The 23669-nt window shown below is 35.1% G+C and overlaps 1 protein-coding gene across 1 annotated transcript in view; it reads right to left on the reverse strand.

The window, feature by feature from the left end:
• Positions 1-8598, reverse strand: part of LOC150096469 (uncharacterized) — a 66626-nt gene extending 58028 nt beyond the window's left edge. Inside the window, exon 1 of the mRNA XM_090408132.1 lies at positions 8462-8598. The gene's annotated coding sequence lies outside the window, so the exon portion shown is untranslated. The remainder of the gene's footprint in view (positions 1-8461) is intronic.
• Between the last annotated feature and the right edge of the window lie 15071 nt (positions 8599-23669).

Here is a 23669-nt window from a genome sequence, read left to right on the forward strand (position 1 = left end):
CAAAAGCATATTGGCAGAATACTTTTCTCTTGATCCTGTTCATACACAGTTCATACACAGTTTTCTCTTGACAGGAAAACTGAAGAAAAGATGTCATAGACATTTGGAGTAATTATTTTGAAAGACTTAAATGAAACTGGAAGTGACAAAAGAGTAGTAGAAAATATTCAAGAAAAATCCAATCAAGGGTACTTATCAATACCTAAAGTAGAAAAAAATCATAAGAAACCTAAAATGCAGGAAGACAGCTGGAGTAGAAGATATTCAACCAGAATTGACCAAGTATGGAGGTATAGAATTTTCAGTGGCTGCACTGCATAATTCAGAAGGGCAAATTCAAGATAACTGGAGTAGAGTTCTCATAATACCCATCTTATAAAAGGGAAATAATGAATGTGAAATTAGAAAGAAATTTCATTACTAAGTGTTCTGGTAAAGCTGCAAGCATACTTGTAAAGAGACTAAGAAAATCTGTGAAAGAATAACTAAGAATAAGCTAGGTTCCTGCCAAACAGCATGCTATTATCAGATTTTCATTTTATTATGACTACAGATATCTCCATGGAGCCAGAAACTCATCGCAGGAGACCAACAGTAACCAATATTCACACACCTATCAGAACTTGCATTTCACAACTATCTTTGGCAATCCATTCCAATCATTCACTACTTTCCAAGCAAAAAAATATAACCCACACACCTTTTATTAACTACACCCCTAACACAACTTCCAGGAATGACCCCTTTGTACTATCTTTCTCTCTCTCTACTCATAATGTATTGAAAAAAACTCTTTGATGTCAATTTTACAGAACCCCTTTAATAAGTCTATGACATCTCATTTTTTCTTCCTGTCAATGAGATGACTGCAATCCACACACCTTGAGTCTATCCTCATAGGGAAGTGCACAATCCTGTCACCAGCTTGGTCACTCATCTCTGGATCCTCTCTCCCACCTCCTGATCCAAGAACTCCATGTGATAAAATCTGAGCACACCAATGAAGAGGTAGCGAGATCATATCCTTATAAAGAGATAAAATAATATTCCTATCTTTACTTGTCAGTGTTTTCTTCAACATCTGAGTGATCCTAGGAGCTGTTTTGCCAACGTTTGTGATATGCCCTCTGAACTTCAACTCTATCCAACATAACATCCAGATCCCTGGCTTCATTAATTTACTGCAAAACAAATGCTGTGTATTACATTGACAGTGCACAACCTTACATTCTGCAACATTAAATTGATAATGATTATCTTCACCACACATTGCTAGTCATATTGTAAAATATCTACAATACCCTCATCAACTATTATCCTCCACAGCTTAACATCATCAGAAAGCAACTGAATACCTCTCTCTTTAAATCATTCCGTATATCATTAATATACAAACTAAACATAAACAGTCCCAGCACAGAACCTTGAGATACTCCACTAGTTACTCAAATTCTCCTAGACTAGACCATATACTACCCCATAATGAATGTCAATCAAACCCCCACCATCCTTGCCACCAGCCTCATACCATTCCCATTTGTTACACGAGGTATTCTATATTCTACCAAATGCCTTTCCCAAGACCACCTGCAAATACCATGGTATAATCATTTCCTTTATCCCACTGTCTTGATTACCTTGATGGACCTGTGTTTCACTCAGAATTTCTGCATGAGTGGAAGTCACAAAGATGCCTCCAACGATCTCGATCTTGAGCCTCTCTCTTCCTTGTTATACCCATAGATTTCACTAGTGGATCTTCCCATCTTGTAGGTGGTCTTCCTGATTTTCTCTTTATTCTTGGTTGCCAGTTGAGTATTCTATATATCCATCTGTTAACCCCTGAGTCTGGCTATGTAACCTGCCCATCTCATCTTGCTTTCATATACTGCAGTTACCACATCTTTTATGCCTGATTTCTTTCTTAGTTCCGTGTTTCTAACATGTTCCATTTTGCTGATGTTACAAATCCTGCGTTCTATTGCACGCTGTTATTCTGAGAGTCTCTTCTTCTTTTCTTGTCTTGTTCCTTGTTCCATGTTTCTGATCCATATGTGAGTGATGGCAGAATATCACTATTAAATAGTTTTGCCTTCGGAGAGATGTCAAGATATGGATCAGTAAGTGTTTCTTTTAGTCTGTTGAATGAAGCCACAAAGCTTTCTTTCTTTTTGCTAGTTCTTCAGATAAGTCGTTATTCATTTTTATTGTTTGTCGTAAGTACTTGTATGAGTCAACTTGTTCTATAGGGATGTTATCAATACATAAGTGATTGTCACTTGTGTAGATGTTTTTGATCCATTTTGTTTTTTCTAGATTCATTTCTAAGCCTATCTTACTGCTGTTTGTATATACTTTTTCACCCATTTCTTTTTCACCTAGGTCTTTTGGGTTGTGGGATATCAGTACTAGATCATCGACAAACATAAGGATTTGTGGTTTTTCACCATTTATGCTTATTCCTCATTTAGGTCTATTTTTTTCAGAATGTATTCTAAAGTGCTGGTAAATAGATTTGGGGAGATTACATTGCCTTGGCAGACCTCTCTCTTTATATCTATATTTATAGGTTGATCAAATAGGGTTATCTGTGTGGTCTGATTTTTGTTAATTTCTTTTATCATGTGGATATAAGTAGGATCCACATTTATTTCCAGTAAGGCACTGATGACTGCATTATGTTCTATGGTATCAAATGCTTTTTTAAAATCAATAAAGAGGAAACATAGATTCGGTATTCTCTGCATTTTTCTGTTAGTTGTGAAATGACCTGGATATGATCTATTGTGGAGAAGCCTCTTCTGAATCCTGCCTGCTCTCTGCTGGAGTTGTCTTCTAGAGTGTTTTGGATTCTGTTCGGTATTACTCCGTTCATGATCATATATGTGAGAGAGTAGACAGATTAGACGATAGTTTTTTATGTATTCCTTGTTCCCTTTTTTGAATAGAAGTATGGTTTTTGAGGTTTTCCATTCCTCTGGAATCTTTCATTCTTTGAAGTACCACGTGAATCTGGCAGCCAAGGCTTTGAAAATAATTGGTCCACCTTGTTGGATTTCTTCAGCCTTAACATGATCAAGTCCTGAGGCTTTTCCTTGACTCATTTTCTTAAGGGCATGTTCTATTTCTTCTGGAAGTACATCTGGTATATTGCTTGGTTTTGGAATGATAGGTTCTGAAACTCAGCACTTAGTTGCATAGAGATCGTTATAAAAATTCTGCACAATTTCTTCTATCCTTTTTCTAATAGTATGTGTTTGACTGTTTAAACTTTAAGTCTTTATTTATTTTTTTCAGGCTGGTTTTTGCCTGCACTGCTTCTCTTAATTTTTGTATCCTGAAAGCTTTGTGGTCTTCTGGAATTCTTTTCCTTAGTAACTTACAGGTAATTTTGTATTCTAGAAAATTTTCTTCAAATTTCTTCAGCTTTTCTCTTTTTCAGTAGTTCTAGAGTTTGAGGTGTCGTTCTTTTTTTTTTTTTTTTTTTTTTTTTTTGTTTCAGAGGAATTTCTGATTTTTTCTTGCACTCATTGAATTTATTAATAAAGTCAACGAAGTCATTTAGGTAACAGTTTTTAATAGTTCCATTCGGTCTCTTCTATGTACTTCCTGAACTTGTGGTAGTCTATTTGTTTGGGTTGTCTTTTATGGTTTGATGTTGTCCTGATATGTTGTTCTTTTTTGTGGTCTATTCTTATAATGGCTCTGAGGAGTCTGTGGTCAGAATCTATGTTGAAGTATGTTTCGCCTATTATACCAACATTTTGTACCAGTTTTTTACAGTCTGTTAAAATGTAGTCAATTTCATTTTTTGTCTCTCCATTCGGTGATTGCCAAGTCCATCTTCTTCCTAAGCATTTGTTGAAAAAAGTGTTCATGATAAAGAGTTGTTCAGCTGCAGCAAATTCAGCTAATCCCTCTCCTCTTCTATTTCTTTCTCCTAGGCCATGTGGTCCTATAAACTTTTCATCTTCTTTTCCACATCCTATTTTGACATTAAAGTCACAACCAACGAATGTGTATGTTGACTTATAATTTAATGCCTGTTCAAGATTCATGTAAAAATTTCCTATTCTTGATTATCAGCTACAGATGTTGGAGCATAGCAGGATATTAATTTTATTGTTATATTGTTCTCTATTCCAATTACGAGTACACCTATCCTTTCAGATATGATGTTACAAGAAAGGATCGACTTGGTGAGCTTAGATTTAACAATGAAACCCACTCCACCTTGTTTGCCATTGTTTGAGGATGCTCCGAGGAGTATCTGTGGGCCATTGTACCATCTCGCTGTCAGTTCTTTCAATCTTTTTGTTTTATTCACTAGTAGGATATCCAAGTTGATATTAGTTAGTTCTTTGATTAATAAATCTATTCTGTAGTCTCTTGCTAAAGTTCAAGTATTGAGGGTACCAATTGCCATTTTTATAGATTTAAGAGATGGCCTGTTTTCATTTTCGAGATTCTTAGTACCCCTGGCCGCACTCGGTGCCTTACCACCGCTGTAGAAAGGCGAGTGTGGGCCGCGCAGGACTCAGGGCCGTTTCTGTTGTTGTAGTGGCATCTTTGCTGTGGTTGCATATACACTTCTCCTGACCAGAGTTCTGAAGCGTTTGCCAGAGCTCTGTTAGTGATGTTGGGTCCAGGTCCGATAGTGGTTAGGATTCCCAACACCCCTGGGTGCACCACGGGGAGGTAGAGTTGGACTTTGCACCCCTATCTCACTGTCACTATTATAAAATGTGAGCAAATTACTAAGGCAGGACTAAACTTTCACAAAGCCATGTTATCCGCCATAAAGTATATTATTCCTATTTCCTCATTCTTGAATTCTACCACAACCAACTTTTCCAATACATTTATCATTTACCACCATTCTTGAGATGCTACATGCCTTCATTGGCTACTTCCATCTTGAGCCACCTTTATGTAATGGAACTATCTTACCTTCTTTCCATTTCCTTGGAACCTTTTCAGAGTTGAGACTTCGATTAATCAATTTTGTCAGAGGCAGTGCCAATTCTCTTGAACGTTCACATAGTACACATGATGATATTTCATCCAACCTCACTGATATATTCATGTTCATATTTTTCAATATGGTGAGTAACTCTAGTTCATCTGCATCTCAATTTTCAAATTAGTCTCTGATTTGAGAATTGAGATAGATGACCTAGATGAGTTGATGAAAAATTCATATGACAATGAAACAAAAGAAAAGCTGTTCAAAAACACTGCAATTATATGGTATGAACACAGGAACACTGTACCTAACTACACACAGTCTATATTTAAGTTGCAAGTCAGCTGTTAGAATTGAAGGAGATACAGGAAGATGGTGTGATGTAAAATCAGATGCAAAATAATGATGCTCATTTATCATCTATATGGATCACATTATAAAGGAAAGAATGGCTTTGAACCTGAAAAGTTGGAGATACTAATCTCTGCTCTAGGCAGATGATGTTATACTCCTAAATGAAACCAGTACGAGTTCCAAGGATTCCTTAACTAAACTAAATAACTGATGTATTGAATGTAGTATGAAAATCAGCTTTGAAAACTGGTAAGAAAACAAGCAACTTCAACCATATTCTGAATAAAGGACCTATAGATGAAAAGCATCCCAGCTACAAATGCACAATTTTAATCAAGATGGCACATTACATATGGAAATAACAGAATCAGCAAAGCTAGTATAATGAGGAGTCAAGTGAATAAATTTATATGGAATAAGAGAGAAATTAGTCAGAAGACTAAACCATACACAAAGATAGCATTTGAGCGAATTTTTAACTTATGGATCTAACAGTTGAATTAGAAGTAAAACAGATGACCAAAGATTGGAGACCACAGATATCAGGGTACTGAGAAAATACAGGAGTTACCACACAGCATCAATAGCAGAATCATAATAAAAATAAAGATATTAGGAAAGAACCTGAAACTGTTAGTATTCAGGAATGAGGAAGTAGATGATATCATAACAGAATGGGAGAGGAAAGTTTAGCAAAGCAGGAGTTTGATGCTTGGGTGGCAGGAAAAAGACCCAAAGGAAGACCAAGATATAGGTGGGTTGATGCAGTTTGAATAGAGGACCTAAAAATTCCTGCTTTTCTCTTTATTCTTGGTTTCCAGTTGAGTATTCTATATGTTCATCTGTTATCACTGAGTCTGGCTATGTGACCTGCCCATCTCATCTTGCTTTCATATACTGCAGTTACCACATCTTTTAAGCCTGATCTCTTTCTTAGTTTCGTGTTTCCAACATGTTCCATTTCGCTGATGTTACAAATCAAGCGTTCTATTGCATGCCGAGTTATTCTAAGAGTTTCTTCATTTTTTGCCATGTTCCATGTTTCTGATCCATATGTGAGTGATGGAAGAATGTCACTATTAAATAGTTTTGCCTTTGCAGAGATGTCAAGATTTGGATAAGTAAGTGTTTCTTTTAGTCTGTTGAATGATAGCCATGCAGCTTTCTTTCTTTTTGCTAGTTCTTCAGATAAATCATTATTCATTTTTATTGTTTGTGCTAAGTAATTGTAGGAGTCAACCCGTTCTATAGGGATACCATCAATACATAGGTGACTATCACTTGTGTAGATGTTTATGATCCATTTTGTTTTTTCTAGATTCATTTCTAAGCCTATCTTACTGCTGTTTGTGTATATTTTTTCATCCATTTCTTCTAGGTTTTTCGAGTTGTGGGATATCAGTACTAGATCATCGGCAAACATAAGGATTTGTTTTTCACCATCTATGCTTATTCCTCGTTTAGGTCTATTTTTTTCAGAATGTATTCTAAAGTGCTGGTAAATAGATTTGGGGAGATTACATTGCCTTGACAGACCCCTCTCTTTATATATCTATATTTATAGGTTGATCAAATAGGGTTATTTGCCTGGTCTGATTTTTGTTAATTTCTTTTATCATGTGGATGCAAGTAGGATCCACATTTATTTCCAGTAAGGCACTGATGACTGCATTGTGTTCTATAGTATCAAATGCTTCTTTAAAATCAATAAAGAGGAAACATAGAGAGATTCGGTATTCTCTGCATTTTTCTGTTAGTTGTAAAATGACCTGGATATGATCTATTGTGGAGAAGCCTCTTCTGCATTCCTGCCTGCTCTCTACTGGAGTTGTCTTCGAGAGTTTTTTGGATTCTGTTCAGTATCACTCTATTCATGATTTTATATATGTGAGAGAGTAGCAGATTGGACAAGGTCTTCCTTGTTCCCTTTTTTGAATAGAAGTATGGTTTTTGAGGTCTTCCATTCCTTTTTTTTTTTTTTTTGAAGTACCACGTGAATCTGGCAGCCAACACTTTGAAAATAATTGGTTCACCATGTTGGATTTCTTAAGCCTTAACATGATCAAGTCCTGAGGCTTTACCTTTACTAATTTTCTTAAGGGCATGTTCTATTTCTTCTGGAAGTACATCTGGTATATTGCTTGGTTTTGGAATGATAGGGTCTGAAACTTGGCACTTGAATGCATAGAGATCATTATAAAAATTCTGCAAAATTTCTTCTATCCTTTTCTATTAGTATGTTTTTCTCCATTTTGATCCTGTAAAGCAAATGGAATTGACTGGATCTTCCCATCATGCTGAATATAAATATATAATATAATATAATATAAGGAACTAAATATAAGAGATGACAATATTAGAATCCTGGCAGATAACAGTCCAACTCAAAAAAAAAAAAAAAAAAATGTCAATGAGAAGTATGTGTAACTGAGTATTCGCAGTTCCCAGGTAGTAAATATATACTATTTCTAACATCTAGAGAAGGGGCAATTAGGAAGTAGTATTTTAAACTAATTTCAGTTTGATTTGCATCTCAAAAATAACACGCAGATAATAAGTGAATATTACTAATGATCCAAATGTAAAATATGTCCTGATTATTTACCATCAAAAAAGTGCATTGGTGGAATTAATGTTTCAGCTGGAGACTTCTAAAATTATGCAAAAATTCTGGTTTTGAAAAACCTTTCGGAAGTCTCGATTTTTGTAACATTTCATTGATGAAAAAATTTTATAATGCAAATAATCTCGTGTAAGTTCAGATATATGTAAATAGAAAAACTGTTTTTTTCGGTTCTGCTCAGGTAATGATATATAACAATTTTCAAGTGCATTTCAAAAACAATATACTGCACATGAAAACACGTTACGCGAACATACAGTTTCTCAGGGATAAATAATTACATATATTATTCATTCATTTACTCTCTCAGTGAATAATTTCGACTTACTCCACAAATTATTAATATAACGAACTTATTTGGAGTAACGCAATGACTGAAACACGCCGCTTATCTTTCAAAGAAATTATATATACTTAGGCACGTTGTCGTGAACAGAAACACAACTTTCCTGCATTGCAAACAAACAAACATGAGAGAGAGAGTGAGCGAAATGGAGGTTGAATCATCGCCCACTTACCGAGGCTTAAAGGCAATCATTTTCAAATTAGCTATAAATATGTTTGTATCTTGACCATGCTTTATAATTGAACATAAAAATAAATACTTAAACACGTGCCTTAACGTAACTAAAGCATCACACAAATAACGATAAGCATTCACTCTACGATCACAGTTATTCTTTTCAGAAGCGAATACTAACCTTCTGTCATCCAATGGTGTTTCGACTACATTGGAAGAATCCACATCATTCATTTATAGGGATGATAGGTTGATAAGTAAATAAAATTATGGTACATTTAGTTACTGACATGTTAATAAAGCTTATTAATTAGGTATAAGCCATTGCAGTATTCTATAATCACCACCTTTGTTTAAAAATGAGTTATGAAGCATGAAATATATTTTATGAAACCTAAAAGAAGAAAAAAGAAAAGAATAGGGATAAAAGTACTTGATATTTCAAAAATTGCCATTTATTTTGAAGTCTTCTGCATATGAAGTTTGGATATAAAATATTATATAAAGTATATATAAAAGTATATATAAAAATATTATTTTGAGTAACTCTCAAGGAAATGATAACTTAAAGCGACAACCATTCATGGGTGAAAGTGATTTAAAAAGAAGTAGGCGACAGATTCTGAATAATTGTCCATTTTAGAACATTTGTTTACAGACAAAAAAAAAAAAAAGAAAGAAAGAAAGAAAGAAAGAGAAAAAGAAAAAGAAAAAGAAAAAAGAAACAATTATTTAAACAGTTTCTCTGTTTAAATAATTGTTAGTTGAATATGCTTTCAACAGCACAATTTTCTTCTAAATTAAAATGTAGTTTTAAGCCACTTCCTCACCACTAAACATTTATAACGTATAGTATATTAGCACAATAGGTAGATCAAGGCTAGATAATCAGTGAATTCTACGTTTGAATGTGTGTGTGTGAGAGAGAGAGAGAGAGAGAGAGAAAGAGAGAGAGAGAGAGAGAGCGGTGTGGGTGCATAGCGTCCTGTAACTTACACGACGCTAGTTCTGTAGGGAAAAAAATGAATTCAATTCTGGACGCTGAGTGAAAAAACTTTTTATTCGAGTCCTTTTTTTTTTTTTTTTCAGTTAGTTCCAGAATCCATCGATCTTCAGCACAGTTACATAAATTTTTTTCCATAGAAAAAAAAATTAGGTTTTAACCTCACATCAATTCATCTTAAACTCACATGACTACAGGTAATAAATATCACTTTGAATTCAGAACACGAGATGACTACATCTGCTACATTCTAATTCATCTATTGTTTGGCACTACACACAAGTGCACTCAGCTCTCATGAGTGCTTTTCCCAATGGTGACCGCCATTGGAAAAAGAATTTGATAAGCATCCATACCACAGCGATGTCCAAGCCTAAAACCTATTAGGATTGGAAAGTGAGAGCTTTGTCCACTCGACCACCGTCGAAGCCAGTGAAGGTCATTGGGCTAGGAGATCCAGGTATCTAGGAGATACTGTCACTAGGTATTTTTGTGCCTGTGGGGGAAAAATATGCACCCTTCAGTTAAACAGTACATCTGATATTCTTTTTATTTACAGATGGTTCCTTCCAAAATAATACACATATTAACAAATATTAGTGCATAAAATTGAAATTTATTTTTATTTATTTATAAATTGATTCTTTTCTGACTGATTCATCTGGAGTGGATTTTCATTTGCCTTCACATTTAAAGCACTGCTAGAAGGCTCTGAGAGTAACTTGTGCATGACACAACTTGACTGGGCTTTTATCGGACATATTGACCTTGATTTATTTTCTAATAACTTCATATCATTTAACTTCATGGACATATTACAGACTTTTCTGATACTTCATATCAGTGCAAATAAAATATTTTTGAACAACATTCTCCATTTTGAAATGTTAGCAATTACAAGAAATGTGTAGAGTTGCAGCAACGTTTCTGGTTCTGTAGCATTAGGTTGTCAACAGAAAGTCCATTATACATGGAACAATTATAGTCCTTGATCAGAGAAACTTTCCTCCACCCTGCCACCGAATCCCGTGTTATTCGATCTTAGGTGCATTCATGCAAGGTCACTCGTATAATAAATCGAAATAGCACAGTGTTTTAAGACAATAGCACCAATTAGCGTTTAGAATTACGAGAAAGTGACGGCTATCAGCTGTTCTCAGGTCTCTAAAATGATCCATAGCCATGAACGTACCTATCAGTGATGACTAAAGGTGGAGATGGCTGATTACTGATTTCCAAAAAGGCATTCCACCTATTGTGTTTGGAGATTTATTCTCCAAATAAACAGCTTACATAAACAGGATATACTGTTTTATAATTTAAAGCAATATATTGCTGTTTATGTTTTCACTGCATTTTAACTGCTATTCGCTACTTTAGGACCAAAAGACGCCTCCGAAACTAGTGTTGAGCTTATCTTAAGAAAATATTAGTTAGCTGCTGCAGTATTAATTACTGATTTTGACAAACTTCCACAATGAATTCGGCATTTATTTAATCATATCTGCCTCTAGTATAGCATTCAGGATCACAAAAATCCAGCATATGCACACTCATAAGAAAGAGCAATGATCGATGCCTCAGTAGCAGTAGACAGATTCGTTACCCTTACAGAATTTACTTTTCTGTATAACATCTTTGTACTATTTCCACAGCAGCCATTTAGTTCTCTCTTATCGAATGATAATTTGCTTTTCATATCTAGAATATAAAAAGCAATATGGATTTTTTTCTTATGATTATTGCATTTCAGTATTATATAGTTTGTTAACTGCAGTCTCGTTATTTAATGCACATTCCTCTCTATCCAATGCCTATGCAAGTCAGTGGAAGTGGCATTTGCACTTGGGTTCAAATCTAGTCACCGAATAGGAGATTTTTTTTTAACGATTCCGGAGTTATTCGATCTCTAGCAGGGCAAGCGGGGTTTTTTGTGCACTCAATAAACTCAATAAAATCGACCGTCGAACCCACACTATTTTCAGAAATTAAAAATATTGTGTTAGGATTAGGAACCAAGAGGTGGCGGCATGATTAGCGGTCTCTTCACTGCATGCCAATCAAATTAGTGATAGCCTTGAGCTAGTTATCTCTAATTGGCTACCAGTGGAGATTGAACTGCTCACTCAATCTACAAATGTTAGAACTAAAAAAAAAATCAGCTAACGCCTTTTTTATTCCCGTATATGGGGAGTAGGCGATGCCATTTAGCCGTATCTAACTTCTGGAGATTGAGTGGGCAGTTCAATCTCCACTGGTACCAATCAGAGATAGATGGCCCAAGTCTATCACTAATTAAGCGGTACACAGTGAAGAGAGACGGCTCAAATGTGCCGCCATCTCGTGGTCCCTAACCCTAACACAATATATTTAATGTCTGAAATAATGTGGGTTCTACGGTCGATTTTCTTGAGTTTACGGGACGAAAAACCCGAGTTTCCGGGAGGAAAAACCGGCTTGCCCGTGCCAGAGATCGACTAACTCGGGAACCGGTCGAAAAAAGGCTTAGAAAAATTTCCTCTAGTCGCCGACTAGACTCGAAACCAAGTCTTCCTTCGTGCGGCCAAGCGCCGTGGTATGCAAACGCCACATCCACGAGCTAAAAAAAAAAAAAAAAAAAAACACGGCCTTGCCTACTCCCTTTAATGGAATAAAAGACGTTATCTGATTTTTTGTTATTCCTCTCTGTTCTATAATTAGTTCTAAATACAGTGTAACTACACTGCGTGCGTCACCTTTCTAAACTCAGATGAGCTTTAGTATTTTGTACTAACAATATTAACCTATATAGTTCGTAGTAAGATATCACAATGTATACCTGATATTCGATATCTTAGAACAGAATCACATAATTAGCTCTACATTACCTGCGTTATCTACGAGAGTCATTTCATACATTCTACATACCCCCACCCTCCCATATTTGCCCACTGGAATGATGTAATAGTTTCCACCTTAACATTAGTTGTAGGCCGAAATAAATAAAAACGTCATGTGCTCTTTTCTGGTTTGGTTTTCTTTCTGGGCAAAAACAGACTTCCAAATAGAGGAAGAACCTGAACGAGATCGGATATCGTTCAATGACCAGCATTCGTAGATAAAAACTGAAACCTTAAACTGAAAAAAAAAAAAAAAAACTCAACTGAGATTCACTTGAACCAGCAAAGCATGTCCAACCGACACATTTGTTCATAGAAAAAGTTTATTCATGAAATATAAATTTTTTTATTTTAATTAAAAATTTGTAATAAAAATGCAAAAATTTAACATACCCGTAAAGGAAGCGCTAGAAACGTATTGTCGTTCTGAGAGAGCTACGTATGACACAGCAGTGATTATTATTAACAGCATGCTGGAAGATGTTCACCATAAATTACTCAATTTGCAAGTGAAACAAATATATCAACACTACGTCTATTCTGCGAAATCTTCCTGAAGAATTTAGGAAGAGAAAAGTCGTTGCAAGTGTGTCTCACACCAGCTGACAAGAAGACCAGCAAATAGCTCTCAATAGAACTGCAAATGATACACCACTATAAGACTGAAGGAGAATATTTTGAATATAATTATCTCCATGGACGAAACATGGATACTATTTCGAACCATAACTGAAAGATGAATCATCACAGTGGACAAAGCAAAATTCTCCTCGTTCAAAAACATATTGGCAGCAAGCAATCGAAGGTTAAGTTAATCATGAGAATGGCATAAGACAAGAATTAAAGGAAGCGACAGCCACTACCTATAGAATGGATTGCGACAGCAGCACACTGCTGTTTCTGCAAGAAAATTTGGGGTTGAGAATTCACAGAAAACGATCTAACATGTCGAAGCTGAAGTTCTCATTCTGTATGACAATATGAGGTATATGTTTCAAGTGAATTATTTGAAAAGTGATTCGTTTAATTTAGGAACCACTCCGTGGGAAATACTTCACTACCATTGATAGTTTCTGCTGAAATGACATAACTTATCAAATACCAAAGAAAAAAAGATTTCTGGAAAGGAATACAAGACTTGGCAAACTTTGGACAACAGTGATAAGGAAGAATGGAAAAGGAATTGAAAATAATTAAACATATTTTGCTAACAAAAAGTTGTGTGTTAAAAACAGGTGCAGTACATTATATAGAAATGAACCAGATAATATCCATTATTTCCCTTAGATATGTTTTTATTTTATTTTATTTATTTGCTTGTTTTTTGTTGTTGTTCCGTATTATTATTATTATTATTATTATTTTATTCACATAATTGATACACAGTCAAAACAAGATATCATATAAATAAAAATATGACTGGTGATTCAGAACAATTCAGATTCCACCCAAGAATCTAAGAATAGTCCGTCAGGTAGCGTCGTAAAATATGGACTGTTCCAAATAATGCTGTTTTTTTGTAGGTCATCATCATCATCATTATTATTATTATTATTTCGTGACGCCTCCAAGGAGTCCGAAGACTCATCGACGGAGGGCACCTACTCTACAGCTCTCCGTCTCCACCACTACACTGAACCTCTACTGCCATCATTATTACATCAACACCATCTACTGCCAACTACCACCACCATATACATCACCATCGACGTAAATTCATCTCATTGTAACACTATCGAAGTGGTTGTTGTAGTTTTATGGAATCATACGCCGTCAGTATAAAAGAGTAAATCTCCATTTGTCAAATATTACCGTCAGCTAGTTACATTTCTAGGTTTCTGAATATTGTGAATGTTTAATGAATAGTTAACCATGTCGAACTCATTGATCTTTTATTGATTAACTAAATGTTAATCCTTGCATCATCATCAGCAAATGGCTGTATGTTTCATGTCAAATCCTACCGTATGTTATTAGTGTACAGATTGAATAACAATTCCCCAGTGACGTCTCCTTAAGTTACACTACTGATTACATCTTGCAGACTAACATCATTATATATCGCTCTGTGATATCTGTTAGTCAGCCATCCCCTTATCCACACTAATATTTTATAATCCAAACTGATCTTTTGCAATTTATGGAACAGTCTTCCATGCATGCTGTATCTGGTCAAAAGGCTTAGCAAGGTCGCAGAGTTACATGGTAAATTCTTCCCCACTAGCTAACTCAAAGGTAACTTTATTATAGAATGTAGGCAGGTTGCTCCAACATGATCTTTCCTTAGCGAACTCATGCTTTTCATTACAAAGTATTGATTCGCTGTAGATCCATTTCTGCATGCGAATCCTATGACCCACTTTTCCAAAATCTCTGCCACCGCTACTCCGGAGATACTGATTGGTAGAAATTCTGATACATTAGTCTTTGTGCCACCCTTGTGCAGTGGGATTAACATAAACATGCATTCTTTCCACTCCTATGGAATATTCCCTGTTCTGAGACTCAAATTATATATTGCAGGCAAAGGCCAGTTCAGATGACCACTCTTTTAGCACCTATATCGATATCCCATCAGTCCATATTAAAATCAGACCACTCATTTACCTAAAACTATTGTATTGCAGTGTCGTTTTAAGCCGATACCGAAATCGAAATTAAAGATGGAAATGCTAGGGAAAAAGCAGTATTTATAAACAATGAAATTTTAAGAATGAGAATTCTTGGCCTCACCTGGAGAACCAAAAAGTCAGTGTAGCTCAGAGGAGATGGCTTTTGCACTACATGGCGCTTGACCGCACGAACGAAGATTTGGGTTCAAATGTAGTCGCCGACTAGAGGAAAATTTTCTAAGCCGTTTATCGATTTCCCGAGTTAGTCGATCTCTAGCACATGCAAGCGAGTTTCCAGAAACTCAGGTTTTTCGTCCCGTAAACTCAAGAAAATCAACCGTCGAATTCACTATTTTCACACAAAAAATATTGGTTTATGGTTAGAGTCCATGAGATGGCGACACTTGTTAGCCGTCTCTTCACTGCGTGCCGATTAAATTAGTGGTAGCCTTGGGCATGCTATCACTATATTGGCTACAGTGGAGATTGAACTGCCCACTCAGTCTCCAAAAGTTACGGCTAAAAACAGGCCTCATCTACTTCCTGGCATTAGCTGATTTTTATCTTTATTTTATTATTATTATTTTTTTTTGTCGAGGATTCTGTGAGAATGTCAAGAGAAAGAGAAAGCACAAATTGAGAATGCTATTAGGCAGCACTCTCTTAACCCTAATTTTATTGGAAATTGCAGAGAGCCACCTCATACAATCCCTCAAGTTGTGTACATCTTACTTCAGTGTACCAGATAAGAGATGATATCCCTAACGCTAAGCAGTATTAATCCATATATATTCATTTGTGTGTATGTTCTACAGTCGATTCTTCTGAATGGCTGAATTAAAAATCTGAGTTTCTTCTGAGCAAAAGACTCCACTTTCCAATGCCAGTTATGACTACATATGGACTAAGAGAAGACCTTGAAGGATTTTTGCATACAAAAATCTTTACATTTATTACAAGTAGTAAATTTAACAGTAATGGGAATGGTCGAATGACAAATCAAGCTATCGTAAAAAGTACATTACAAAATTTTGCTCTGCTAATGCCTTTTATTTCCTAATAAAAGGAATAAAAAATAATAAAGTAATAATTATAAATTTTCAAATAAAAGGAAGTGAGCAAAGATGTTTTAGCCCAATAGACTAGAACTTTAGAAAGACTAAAGTTCTAGTCTAGTCGCAATTGGAAAACTTTTTCTAATCCTTCTTCGACTGATTCCTGAGTTAGTCAATATCTGGCACAGGGTTTTTCCTCCCAGAAATGTGAGTTTTTCGTTCCAGAAACTCAAGAAAATGGGCCATGGAACCAACACTATTTCAGACAATAAATTATTGTTTTATAGTCAGGAACCCCGAAACGACGAAATTGTCAGTCGTCTTTTTATCGGATGCCACTTATAATTATTGAAATCCTTGAGTTCAGTTCTTTTTGTGACCTTTACAGGGGCTTTCTCAATTGAAGATGAGTTAGCTGATCTCATATGGAAGCAGCAGTGTTTTTTTTTTTTTTGGTCCTAGAACTCTCTTGGCCAACTTATCTACCGCATGTAGATAAGTCGGCCAAGAGAACATAAATAATTTACAGACAAAGAATACTATTGGTCGTGATTGATGTAGATGGCGTTGTGTTGATCGTAGTAATAGTGTCACTGTGTAGTTGGATGATTACGCTGAAGAGACGGTATACCTAGTTTGATGGAGTAATAATAATAATAATAATAATAATTTTTTTTTTTTAAACATTTTATTATGTCAAAGTATAAATTACATACAATAATAATATTTACAATAAGGTTTATACAGAATTTTTGAATTTAGAATATAATAATAATAATATTAATAATAATTTTTTTTTTTTATTTTAATAAACGACTTATTTGTTTTTGTTTTTACAATGAAAATGATAAGGTTTACTATCACACAGAGTATCTGCACACACACAATGAAAAACATATTATCTTTTCTGTACAGTACGAAAATTCGATATACAAAATGCAGAGTACATTTTATAAATATGAATATACATTTTTTTAAACTAGCTAAATATGGATTGGCACCAATGTGCACACAATTCATGATACAATGCAGTAATGCAGCATACACACACAATTCAATAATAATAATAATAATAATAATTTTTTTTTTATTTTACATTTTATTATGTCTCAGTATAAGTTACATACAATAATAATATTTACAGTATTTACAATAAGGATTATACAGAAATTTTTTTTTTTTTTTTTTGTATGTCTCAGATAAATTGCATACATAGTTGCTGTAGTAATTGTATGTTTATAATATTTATAACGCATTACAAGTGTGTATAACAGATACTTGCAAGTTAGTAATTTTCTTCCTCAAAGCTTAGCAGAGCTTATCTGAGGAAGATAATAGATGACAGAGGGTGGTGGTTTCATGGTTGTGTTCCTATAGTGGTCACAAGCCAGGTGTTGATTTTACTGTTTGTTGGTACGTGCTTGAAAGACTTCGACTGCTATTACAGTTTAACTTTTTTTTTCTTTTGTGAATATAGGGTTGGATTTAGACATGGTGTGTTTGTTTCTTTGTGTTCTTGTAGTGGTAGTTTTTTGAGAGGGGGGGGTTGTCGTAGGTTTGTGTGTATGTGTATGTGTGGTGGGGGAGAGAGAAACAGGAATTGCTCTAATTTTCATTCTCGCTATAATATTTATATAGTGCCTGTTTCAGCTCTCTGTATGTTCCTAGGTTTCTGTTGTCGAACGGCAGTTTGTTTATCATGTCAGGTACGTAGAAGTTTCGGGTGGCTTTGCCGTGGTGATTGTTGTACTTATATGTTATGTAGTTTGTTGACCGTGGTCTTGTTATTTGATATGTTGTTCTGGTTACTCTATATGTTGGGCTGTAGTAGTGTTTTAACATGACTGTGTAGTGGTATAATTGTTTCACCTTAAATATTTTGTGTTTTGTCCATGCTTCCTGCATAAGAGTGGGTTGTTCCCAGAACACCAGTTTTATCATTTTATCTTGCAACCATTGTAGCCTGTTAAGTCTGTAGTCTGTGCAGAATGCGTATGATGTGATTGCATATCTTAAAATGTTTTCACATAATGCTTTATAGATTAGTATTTTTATGTGGGTTGGGACTATGTCTTTTAATCTGTATAGTTTGCTTGCTATTATCCTAAGCTTGGTATGTAGGTAGTTTGTATGGCTATTCCAACTTTGATCTGCATCGAAGTGAAGTCCAAGGCAGCGTGTTGTTTTCACCTGTGTGATGGTTGTGATTTTAGGTTCTGCACTTTGTGTATAGGAGGATGAATGTTTGATAGTGAGATATTTAGTTTCTATGTCAGGGTTTGGGAATTTTTGAATATCATTAGCTTTGTTTTTCCAGGGTTTATATATATGCCGTTTTCGGTTAACCAGTTAGTGATTTGATTGATGTCGTGTTGCATATTTTTGTAAGCGATTTTTGCAGTGTTGTGAATGGATACTATGGCAGTGTCGTCTGCACACTGGAAGATTTTACTTTTTAGGGGGAGTTGGCTTATGTCGTGTGTGTATGTGTTAAATAGAATGGGAGATAGGACAGCTCCTTGCGGTACTCCACAGGTTACATGTACCTCTTTGCTGTGTGCTGATCCTATACGTGTGATGTGCTTTCTGTTTTTCGTGTATGCTTTAAACCACTGGAGTAGACGACCTCCAATTCCGATATGGGTAAGTTTCGTTAACAAGGTTTTATGTGTTAGTGTGTCAAATGCTTTTGTTAGGTCAATGAATACCACTAATGTTATTCTGTTTTTATCCAATGCAGCGTTTATTATATCTGTGAAATCTTCCAGGAGTGTTGCTGTTCCTTTATTTTTTTGAAAGCCATATTGTGGTTTGGGTATGATTTGAAATTTTTCAACGTACGTGGAGAGTTTCTAATGTACAATGCGCTCCATGATTTGGTTGATTACAGGCAGCGTGGCGATAGGTCTGTAATTACTTATTATGTTTCTTTTTCCCTGTTTGTGTATGGGTGTGATTAATGCTGTCTTCAGTGTTTTAGGTATGTGTCCCGTTTCGAAGATTTTATTTAACAGTTTTTGTATAACTGGAAGTAGGTCGGTTGAGTGTTTCTTGATGTCTTTTGGTCTGATTCCGTCTATCCCCGGTCCATTGTTAGGATTAATTTGCTGAATTGCCAGTGATAGTTCTTCTTTTGTTACTGTGGGGAACCACATCGACTGGGTTGCTCGTGGACCTAGTGGAGAATGTTCGTATGTGTGTGGAAAGGTTGTTTCTTGCAGCTTTTGGACAGAGTTCACGAAGTGCTGATTAAAGTTGTTTGCCAACTGTTTGAGGGATTTGGGGTCGCAGGCAAAGCTGTGTTTTATTGTTTCTGTGGTAGTGGTTCTGTGTATATTGTCCAGCATTTCATTAATCAGGTGCCAGGTTTCCTTTATGTCGTTCTGTGCTGTTGTTAATTTGTTGCTGTAATAGTTTCTTTTTGCCGTTCGAATCTGGGTTGTTAGGAGATTCCGTTTTCTTTTGTATTCAGCTTTTAAAGCGATATTGTTCGGTGACTTCTTAAGTTGTTTCCATAGGGCATCTTTTCTTTGTATGTCTGTTAGTATGTTGTCTGTTATCCATGGATTTTGTTTCGTTTGGGGGCGTATTTTTATTTTTGTTAATGCTTTGTTGTATATTTTGTTAAATGCAAGTTTAAGATTATTATATACAGCTTCAGCAGAGTCTAAAGATGCTATCTGCATCCAGTCTGTTTTTCTGATTTCATCGTTCACTATTGCTTCGTTTACAATGCTATGATACTGTTTTGTAGTCTCAGTGATTTTTATGGGTTCTGGTTCAGTGTGTAACTGCAATGCTGTGAAATAATGGTCTGCTAGTTTGCATGTTATGACGGCTGCTGTGTGGCTGTTTGGAGGGGCCCTTATATTTATATGATCAATGCAGGTTGAGGTTGTTGTGTTTCCGACTATCTCTTCTCGTGTATACGACTGTATGGATGGAGTTATGTTATATGCCGATAATAGGTCTAGGTATTGTTCTGTGTTGTTATTTATGTTCCTAATGTTTATATTAATGTCTCCTATTATTATCAAGTATTTTGAGGTGCCTACTTTCGTGGCTGAAAGCCATCTGTTTAGTTCTTCTAGGAATTTTGTGGTGCTTAAGTTGGGTGGTCTGTATATTGCGTTTAATATCAGGGAGTTTTCTTGTTTGATGTTTTTAATTTCTATGCATATGTTTTCTGCGTATTCTAATTTATAGTTTATTTCTGTTACTTCTAGTTTATGTTTGGTAAATATTATTATACCACCGCCTCGTTTTGTTTGTCTGCAGTGTTTGTGTTGTTGGAAGTGTGGCATTTGGTAGGAGGATGCCTCTTCGTTTGTCGTAGATACTTCAGTCAGTATTAAAATGTCTATTTCGTCTATATCTTCCTTCAGATAAGCTTGCAGGGTCAGCCAGTATTTTTGAATGCTTCTGATGTTGATGTGGAGAATAGATAGTCCTTTTTTGGGGATTGTCAGTTGTTTCCATTCTGATATTGATTTCAGAATGTGGCAATTATCATGTTCCGGGGTGATTACGTCTGCTTGATGGTGTGCATTCATGTTGGTTGGGGTGCTGGTCCTTCTTTACGAGTTGTCAATATTCCTTTCAATGTGACAGCCTGTTGAGGTCGTCTACGGATTTTATTTCGATTGGTTTTGAGTCTTGTGTCATTCTAAGGAATATTTTGCTGTCTCTTATCCATATAAACTGGTAATTGTTTTCTGTTTTTACTTTCCTTGCTTGGTAGAATATTTTCTGATAGTGTGAAGTAAGGTATTCAGACAAGTATATTGGGGTGTTGTCGTGGTCTCCTTTCAGATCCTTTACTACTGGATTTTTAATCTTGCTAGCTTTTATAAGTGTAGTTTTTGTTAGGCTGTTGGTGAGTCGCACTACTACGGGAGAAGGACGGGTATTATTTTCTCTTTTCCTTTTTTGTGGTAACCGATGCACTGACTGGATGTCTCTTGGTTCAATGGGGGAGCCGATTTTTTGGCTTAGTTGTATTACAGTGTCTCTTAGAGGTTCCGTGGCTATTTCTGGGAGACCATTTATGACGAGGTCCTTTTTGTGCTGCTGTTGGTTTGAGAGCTCGTACTGTTGCTTTAGAGAGTTTAGTTCTTGCCGTAGGTCCGTTGTCTCTTTAATTAAATTATGCTGTCTTTCAGTTAGCTCTTTGATGCAGTTTTTAATTTCTCTAACGGTCTGTAACATATCTTCTATCGAGTTATTATTAAATTTAATAAATGCCTCGTATTGGTTAAATTTTTCTGTAATTTGTGCAGTATGTTTTTTAAATAGTTCTCCAACAAAATCGATTAAACAGTCTTTTAGGTTTTGTAATCTATTTTCAAGTAATGCATTTAAAGATGGCTCACCTGGGTTTCCGTTGTTGTTTTCTTTGTTTTTAATTCCCTCTGTTGTTGATAGCTGTTTACTGCCTGCGGTTGTTTTCTGCATTGGCTGTTTTCCACCTGCGGTCGAAGGCGACATTCCTTTGTTATCTCTGCAATGGGGACGCTTCCACTCGTCACGATTCTTGTTTGATTTTCGCTGCCAGGTAGTCTCGGACAATCCTGAACATAAAAAATGCATGTTTCTTTGGCAGTTCCTACATGTTACGTGGTTTTCTTCGCCCGTTAGGTCTTCTTGGCATTTGTAGCACTTCATACTTCTTGTTTGACGATCTTGCTGTATTTTCTAATATGGCGTCCTCCTTTGTTCTCTTCTCGCGTAGTTGACCAACGTATACTTCGAACTTTGAATACTTATATTTTACTTATTACTTAACAGATACTTACAGTTTTTACATCTATATGTTCGTCTTGAAGAACAGAGTTCACTGATGTACTTTAAATTTTAATTCACAAGAAAAGATCTACTTTGCAACTTAAAATATGGGAGCATCGAAATAGCGTGCTTGCGACTGCTTGCTGCTAAAGCGCCCTCTTTTCAATAATAATTTTTTTTTTTTAAACATTTTATTATGTCTCAGTATAATAAAATATTTACAATATTTACAATAAGGTTTACAATATTTACAATAAGTATTATTGTATTTACATACAATAATAATATTTACAATATTTACAATAAGGTTTATACAGAATTTTTGAATTTAGAATATAATAATAATTATAATAATAATAATATTTTTTTTTTTTTTATTTATTTTTTTTTTTATAAACGACTTATTTGTTTTTACTATGAAAATGATAAGGTTTACTATCACACAGAGTATCTGCACACACACACAATGAAAAACATATCTTTTCTGTACAGTACGAAAATTCGATATACAAAATGCAGAGTACATTTTATAAATATGAATATACATTTTTTTAAACTAGCTAAATATGGATTGGCACCAATGTGCACACAATTCACGATACAATGCAGTAATGCAGCATACACACACATTTCAATAATAATAATAATAATTTTTTTTTTTTTACATTTTATTATGTCTCAGTATAAGTTACATACAATAATAATATTTACAGTATTTACAATAAGGATTATACAGAATTTTTTTTTTATGTCTCAGATGATTTGCATACATAGTTGCTGTAGTAATTATATGTTTATAATATTTATAACGCATTACAAGTGTGTATAACAGATACTTGCAAGTTAGCAATTTTCTTCCTCGAAGCTTAGCAGAGCTTATCTGAGGAAGATAATAGAGGACAGAGGGTGGTGGTTTCATGGTTGTGTTCCTATAGTGGTCACAAGCCAGGTGTTGATTTTACTGTTTGTTGGTACGTGTTTGTAAGACTTTGACTGCTATTACAGTTTAACTTTTTTTATTTTTTTCATTTCAATGTGCACACAATTCACGATACAATGCAGTAATGCAGCATACACACACATTTCAATAATAATAATAATAATTTTTTTTTTTTTACATTTTATTATGTCTCAGTATAAGTTACATACTATAATAATATTTACAGTATTTACAATAAGGATTATACAGAATTTTTTTTTATGTCTCAGATGAATTGCATACATAGTTGCTGTAGTAATTATATGTTTATAATATTTATAACGCATTACAAGTGTGTATAACAGATACTTGCAAGTTAGCAATTTTCTTCCTCGAAGCTTAGCAGAGCTTATCTGAGGAAGATAATAGATGACAGAGGGTGGTGGTTTCATGGTTGTGTTCCTATAGTGGTCACAAGCCAGGTGTTGATTTTACTGTTTGTTGGTACGTGTTTGTAAGACTTTGACTGCTATTACAGTTTAACTTTTTTTATTTTTTTTTGTGCAAATAGGGTTGGATTTAGACATGGTGTGTTTGTTTCTTTGTGTTCTTGTAGTGGTAGTTTTTTGAGAGGGGGAGGTTGTCGTGGTTTGTGTGTGTGTGTGTGTATGTGTGGTGGGGGAGAGAGACACAGGAATTGCTCTAATTTTCATTCTCGCTATAATATTTATATAGTGCCTGTTTCAGCTCTCTGTATGTTCCTAGGTTTCTGTTGTCGAACGGCAGTTTGTTTATCATGTCAGGTACGTAGAAGTTTCGGGTGGCTTTGATGTGGTGATTGTTGTACTTATATGTTATGTAGTTTGTTGACTGTGGTCTTGTTATTTGATATGTTGTTCTGGTTACTCTATATGTTGGGCTGTAGTAGTGTTTTAACATGACTGTGTAGTGGCG

Source organism: Typopeltis vanoorti, chromosome 18 (genome assembly GCF_054136105.1).
Source record: "Typopeltis vanoorti isolate ZY-2024b chromosome 18, IOZ_Tvanoo_1.0, whole genome shotgun sequence".
NCBI classification, from domain to species: Eukaryota; Metazoa; Arthropoda; class Arachnida; order Uropygi; family Thelyphonidae; genus Typopeltis; species Typopeltis vanoorti.